This window comes from Echinops telfairi, unplaced genomic scaffold, assembly GCF_000313985.2.
Source record: "Echinops telfairi isolate 266 unplaced genomic scaffold, ASM31398v2 ScPeMD7_443;HRSCAF=831, whole genome shotgun sequence".
In the NCBI taxonomy this organism is placed as follows: Eukaryota; Metazoa; Chordata; class Mammalia; order Afrosoricida; family Tenrecidae; genus Echinops; species Echinops telfairi.
The window spans coordinates 11,876,359-11,884,018 of NW_022104341.1; the positions used below are offsets into that span (position 1 = coordinate 11,876,359).

The window sequence follows — 7,660 nt, forward strand, 5'->3', positions numbered from 1 at the left end:
GGGAAATTGTTCCGCTTAAGGGAATTTTCTATTCTTTGGCTGAAAACTGAGTCATGATGGTAAATTCATTGCCAGATTTGAGGTCCCTCATGGCACTCCTCTCAAAGGTTCCACTATTCTCTGGTAGACAATCAGTCTGGCCTTGTTTACATCTCTGATTTTGTTTCACAATTTCCTCCCACTCTATCCAAAACCTTCTAATGTGATTTCTTTCAGAGCTGTTAGAAGTAATAAGCAGGCACCATTTAATTCATCAGGTCTCATGGCCTTTGAGCATATTATCAAGCGGGATTCCCCCTGGAAGAAGGCAACATTCCTCGTAAATCAGAGGGAGAAGAAGAAGAAGAGGAAGAAAAATAAGAAGAAGATCCTCTACTGGCAAGATGGCTACTATAATGTGGTCAAATCTAGCAATTCTGGTTGGAGTTTCTCAGAACTGCACAATTTTTCTTTTTGTTTTACTTTGAGTCACACTGTGTTCGTTCTAAACGAAGACCCCTAACAAGAGCACCCTGCCTGGAGCCTGACTGGGCGTCTGTGTCAAGCACTGTGGTTCTAGAGTAAACGGAGGTTTCCCTTCCTGTCTATTGATCGTTGAAGAGAATGGATCTGAATGGCATAGGAAGTTACCCGTCGGGCTGCTAACCACAAGGTCAGAAGTGTGAACCCATCGGTCACTCCGTGGGAGAAAGATGAGGCTTTCTGCTCCTCTAAAGAGTTGTAGCCTCAGAAACCACAGGAGTTGTTCTGTCCATATGGTCCCTTTGAGTCAGAATTGCTATCAGACTACTAGAGAGATTTATTTACATTCCGAAGTATGGAGAAGGAACACAATTTTTCAGGAGTGGATAAGTGCATCATTCCCCATTTGCAATCATAGAGGGGAAAGTTGTTTCCTTTCACCTGCCTATTTGGTATCCAGCTGAGAATTTACCTGCTTTCTTGGCATTAACCTACGGTAAAGACTGGAGCAGAATAAACCAACACACTTATTATTTGCTGTGAAATATATAATAGGGACTTTATATCTGATTTATCACACTTCAATCTCCTTCTTTGGTGACCATGCAGTATAAAAATAATAAAAATGAATTAAAACAAAACACACAACAACTAAAACATTTGCCTACAGGTAGTGAATGAAGAAGTAAAATAAATCTAAAGAAGGAATTATCAATTTCTCACCTCGTATATCTTCAATACACATTCATATAGATGTGTTATTAGGTGCCTTTGAGCCAATTCTGACCCATAACGAACAGATGGATCACAGAATGAAACACTTCCTATTCCTGCACCATCCTCACAATTGTTGTTGCTACACTAAAGGTAGTTGTTGCAGCCACGATGTCAATCTATCGCATTAAGAATCTCCCTCTGTTTTGCTGACTTTCTTCCAAGAATGATGTCCTTCTTGCAGGCTGCTCTATCTACTACTCCTTTGCAAAAATACCGCAAGTGAATGACTTTACAAATACACACTTACTATTTCAGTTTCAGAAAATAAATAAATATTTATTCATAATTAACAACAAAAATAAACTACTCAACTCACTGCCATTTAGTCATTTCTAACCTAGAGCAATCCTATGCATACAGTAGAACTGTCTCTGTGGCTTTCCGAGGTTATAAATGTCTACAGGAGCGGAAAGCCTTATCTGTCTCTCAGGGAGCAGTTGGTAGATGCCAACTGCTGACCTTATGATTAGCAGCCAAATGTGTACCCTACTATGCCACCATAGCCCCTTTAGGAGGCTGAAATTTCATTCAGAGTGCCAGCAGGCGCTGTAAGGCTTTTTCTCTCTGTTGGCTCTGGGGAAAGTCCTTGCCTTATTTCAGGAGCTGTACACCAGGACTTTCTTAGAGATAATCATTGTCTTGTCATCTGTATTTCCCTGCACTTACGAGCTTTACAGTACCCAGATCAAAAGGACACACTATATTGCCAACTCTACCATCTTTGTAGTAGTAGGTCCTTCTGATGTCTGCTAACTTCTCTCTTTTTCATTTCTTGTAATAGAAAATGTTTGTGGGTCACACCCCAGAGAAACTCTGCTTACATTGGAACAGGGTCTATGATAGGATTAAACAGGTAGGGTTTTAGGGATACAGACACTATTTCAGGTGGGATTGGCCCAGATCAAACCATTTCAGTAGACAGCATATGATCCAGAATTAAAAGTACTGAAGGAAGAAGCTCAAATTGTACTGAAGAGATGATCAGAAAAACACAAGTGCCCAGAGATTGATGGAATACCAATTGAAATATTAAAAGAGAACAACAACAAAAATACATGCAATGCTGGTATCACTCATTAGTTTATGCCAAGCAATTTTGAAGTCAGTGACCTGGTCAGTTGACAGGAAGAGTTCCATATTTGTGCCCATTTGAAAGAAAATGGACCCAACGGAATGCAGACATGATTGAATAATATCATTAATACCTCATGCAAGGAAAATCTTGTTGAAGATAATTACAGCAGTTCCAACAATACATTGAATGGGAGATACCAGAAATTCAAGCCAGATTTAAAAGAGGACATAGAAAGAGTGACATAATTTCTGAATTCAGGTGGATTTTATCTGATAGCATATTAGAATGGTGTTTACTTGTGTTTTATTGACTGGGCAAAGACCCACAACTCTATGAATCATAAAAAACTATTGATAATATTGTAAAGAGTGGTAATGCCACTCACATGGAAACTACACATAGACCAAGAGGCAATCATATTAACAGAGTAAAGAGATAATCCATGATAAAAACCGAGAAAGGTGTGCATCAGGGTTATAGCCTTCCACCGTACTTATGCAATCTCTGTATTGAGCAAATGATTGAAGAAGCTGAGTTATAGGAAGAAAATTGAGGCATCAGGATTTTTATATACAGATGACACAACTTTGCTTACTACATTTCAGGAGGACTTGATACACTCACTGGCTGATAAAATTCAAGGACCACAACCTTCAAATGGATTACAACTCAATGTACAGGAACGTAAAGTCCTCACAATTGAACCAATAGAAAACATCATGATAAATGGAGAAATGATAAAAGTTGCCAGGGATTTCATTTTACTTGGATCCACAGTCAACACTCATGGAAGCAGCAGTCAGGAAACAAAACAACATAGCGCATTGTGTAAATCTGCTGCACAAGGCCTATTTAAAATGTCAACGAACAAATATATCACTTTGAGGACTACATGTGCCTGACCTTAGCTACGGAATATTCAATTACCTAATATGTTTGTGAAAGCTTAGCAATGAATAAAGAAGATTTTAGAAGAAATTCTTCATTTGAATTATGGTATTGGAACAAATATTGAAAATATAATGAGCTCCCAGAAAAACAAGCACATTTCTCTTGAAGGAAGTTCAGTCAGAATGATTCTTAAGATCCAGAGAGGTGAGATTTTTGTCTCAATCAAGTTTGGTGTATTATGAGAGACTAGTTCCTGAAGAGTGACATCATTCTTGATAGAGGGTGCTGATCCTCCATCAAGCGGAAAACCCTTGATTAGATGAACTGACACAGCTGCAGCAGCAGTGGACTCAATGTCAAAATTGGGAGGATGGCAGAGGATGGAGCGGTATTTCATTCTGGTATACACAGGATTGCTGAGAGTCAGATTGGATTCCCCGGCTTCTAACAACAATATCCTTAGCCTGCTTATTCAGGGGATAATTATATAACTGCCATATTAATCAGTGTCTAGTTGCCAACCCAGCCAGGTTGGCACAGATTTTGGGGTAGTGGTGGGGGTACAATTTTATCCATTCCAAATAATAAACATTAAAGGCATTATGTCCTTGGCAATTTTCCCCTTTTCACTATTCTGCTTCTTTATTTCATTTAAATGTTCTTCCAAAACATTGGAACAATAAATAACAAATGCTAGAGAAAAAGAACAAATGGAAATTAGGAACTAAGGAAGAAGAGGCAAGAGTATTATTAAATTGACAAGATTGCAACTAATGTCAGGATATATATATACACATACATACATATAGATAATATATATCATTTTCTCTGTAAATTTTCACAGTAAATGTTCAAATCATAATAAAATATTCAAAAATTTCAAAAGAGTAATAAGAAATATTATTTCAACAGTATAAAAATTCAATTTTTAAATTTATCAGATGGCTAAGAGGTTGGTGATTTTATTTTATATTTAAAATAGGTAAGTATAAGAACTCAAAATCATTAGGTAGTCAGTGAGATGTTGTTAAAATATTTATTCCAAGAAAATTTTTAAAGGATAATGTTGAACAGATATTTAAAATAGGACTTGAATAATGGAACTAATGGCCCCTAAAAAAAAACCCCCCTGAATTTAAACGGTTAACGGAAGCCCAAAAAAAAGCCAAAACTTTTTTAAATTATAATTTATCATGCTTACAATAAATATCTTCTTTATAGATGTATTAATTTTTAATCTTTATGTCCAATGGGAATTGACACTCTCTCAGGAGACTTTACCTGAACATACTTTTTTTTTTTCTTTCCTTTTTTTTGGGCGGGGGGGAGAGCGCAAATGCAGTCCCCCACTACCACAAATTATGCAGTCAAGTTTCCCACAATTGGGAAATTGCAGGGGTCAGCACATCCGGAGTGCAGTGGTTGAGCCTCGCCCTGGGAAAACCACCTTCGTGATCATGGTATCTCCCCTGCCAGGTAAGTATACCTGAACATACTTTCTATGCAGCGTACCACCTTGTTTTTGATGTCTGAACTGTCATTGTTTTTGATAGCACTTACCAAGCAAACTCTCCTGTTGCTTTATTAATTTATTGATTTTTATTTTTAAAATTTTGTTGACATATAATTCACATATCATATGTTTACATGACTCAATCATATTAAAAAGAGTTGTGTCATCATCACTACACCCAGTTTTAGAACATTTTGGTATATCTGCTCAAATAGAAAGCAAATTTCCAACAAAATCTAAACCTTATTCACAACATTTTGTTCCCAACAGTCGCCACTGTGCTTTTCCAGTATATGTTTATTATGCTGAAAGGATGTATGAATGGATACATAAATTGGATCTAGAGATGGTAAATAACTTCTACGTGGTCCCACCACTACCTGAGGATAAAGCAGGCATACCATACCAAGTCTTAACTTTCTGCAAAACCAACTTTCTTAGTCATTGTACAGGAAGCATGGTCTTAATATTTTGTATTTGACTTTCTTGGGTTTTAAATTTGAGATTCACCTTAACATCCCCCTTTCATTTCTTTTGTACATAAATTCTGAAAGTATTTTTATGACAGTTCTCTGGGCTTTTGAAATTTTAATTCTAACTTCTCTGCTTCATGGCTATAATTACCAAACATTTCAACAAAATTATCTCACTATCTCAATGTGAAATGAGAGGTATTCTTTGAAAACTGTAGTGTAGTTAATGTTTTCTTCAATGGGAGTGAAGTGACAATGTGTTAATTTACAGATTCTTTTTTTTCATTTTAATTAATTTTTATTACCAAGGGATTAATGTAAAATGTGTTGTGATAACATATGCTTGACAAAGTAACACTTTCCCTTGAGTAGCCTCAATATAATTTGAATGGTGGCATGAAATTCTGGCAAGGAATGACCAACGTGGTGTTTGGAAATATGAGGAAATGATAGGAATACGTTGCAACAAATTAAAAATTTGTACTGTTGACATCTGCTTAGTATATGTAGCAATTTCAGAAATTAATAATAAGCTACCGTTACACAGCCAGGGTCTGATACATTCTCTTTAACTAATGTAATTATGAAGTGTAGTGGCATAGATATAAACTTGGCTATCATCAAAGTGGAGTCGTAAAATGTGCTAATTGGTACTGAAAACTAGAAGGAATTAAAAGCCAAATGTACAGTTCCATTTTACAGTAGTGTTCAGACTCCAGAAAAGACAAAAGCACCTCAGTATTAGCAGAAAAAGAAACTGCGTTTCAATTCAGCTAATTTTCAAAATGCAAATAGGTTCCACGACATTCCATTCTTAACTTTTACATTCCGCGTTTACTTTCCAGAAGGAACTCTATGGAATAGTGGTTGCATGTTTGGCTACAATCTGCTGGTCCTCAAGAGAAAAATAGACTTTCTACTCCTTTAAAGTTATAGTCTCTGTAACTCTAAATAGGCATCCAATGGATGACAGAGAGTTTTTTTGCTTGTTTTGTTTTGTTTTGTTACCATATAAGAAATAGTATAATCTGTTCAAGTGATTAACAATTTGAGGGGCTTTTGTAAGGAGCCCTCGTGGCATAATGGTTACATGATGAGCTACAATCTCCAAGATCAACAGTTCAACATCACCAGCCCCTCTGAGGGAAAAATCATTCTAATTACCAGCTGCGCTGCAACCACTGTACCACCAAGGGTTCTTTTTGGTTCCATCCATCAAACCAAATTCATGGTCATGGGGCTGATTCTGATCACAGTGACACTAGTAGACTGACTAGAGCTATTCCTAATGGCATCCAATGCTGTAAGTCCTTCTTGGAGGAGTGGAGTGGACCACCTCATCTATATTCTGCAGAGTGGCTGGTGGCTTTGAACTATCAACATTGTGATTAATGGCATGATGGTTATCCCATGATACCACCAAAATGCCATAAATAGTTTAAAATTGAACTTTTATTATTATGTAACCATCTACACCTGCATGTATATTGTGGTGGAGCAAAATTTATTATTATGGCTCCTCTCCAACTCGCTGTACTTCCCACAAAATCATTGGGTATACCATGCAATTAGGTGAAACATGTGTAACACTAGTAGAGAGGGTGTTGTTCAGTTTTAGCTACACTTTCTTTAGCTGTGAGAATGAGGTGTCTCTGCAGCAGGAGCAGGAATTTCAAGCCCATCAGAAGAGCCAACTGTGAAGCCCATTCAAGATCTCTGTTTGAAATGGCAGAAGCCAAGACAAGAGGCACGAGCGGTTGAGGCAAAGAGACCATGAGACAGAACAGAGGAGCAGTGCCAAGACTATGAGGCTATGAGGCAGAGCAGTGGACTGGCTGTTTCATCCTTGGAAGCAGAGGCCAAATGGCTGAGAAACTGAACCCTGGGGAGAGACTTGGCTACTGGTTGGGAAAAAATATTACTGTGGACCACTGACCATATCATTACTGTTTACTAATCATGGCTTATGCTGTTAAGTCCCCTAATAAATCTCCTTAATTGTGAGTATTGTATATGAGTTTTTCATAAGCATTGTAATGAATCATGGAAACAAATATAGATGTAGAGTGCTATGCAGGAAATTGTTGGTGTCAGAATAGGTAAAGAAAGATGCAGAGTGGAGATAAATCTGACTTCTGCTTTGTGGTAATACAGAAGCCAGGGGAGGTCAGATATGACCCCATTGAGCCATATTACTCACATATAAGCACACAAGCACACATGTGATCACACATATACACACACATACACACATTTTAAATAATATGCAAAATTATCCCTAGTGGCACAGTGGTTAAGTGCTTGATTGCTAACTGAAAGATCTGTATTTCAAACCCACCAGTGAAGAGTATAAGAAATAATGGTGAGAAAAATTAACTCTTATGTTTAAATCATTCATCTTCAACAGTTAGTAACTTCTAGATAATTTTATTTCATATACCTACACTTAGTACCACTTAGATACATTCC

The 7,660-nt window shown here is 37.1% G+C and overlaps 1 non-coding gene across 1 annotated transcript; it reads right to left on the reverse strand.

Moving 5' to 3' along the window:
* Positions 1-4,526: 4,526 nt before the first annotated feature.
* Positions 4,527-4,689, reverse strand: LOC115870197. The gene has a single exon (XR_004046570.1). It is a non-coding gene; the product is annotated as a U1 spliceosomal RNA (small nuclear RNA).
* Between the last annotated feature and the right edge of the window lie 2,971 nt (positions 4,690-7,660).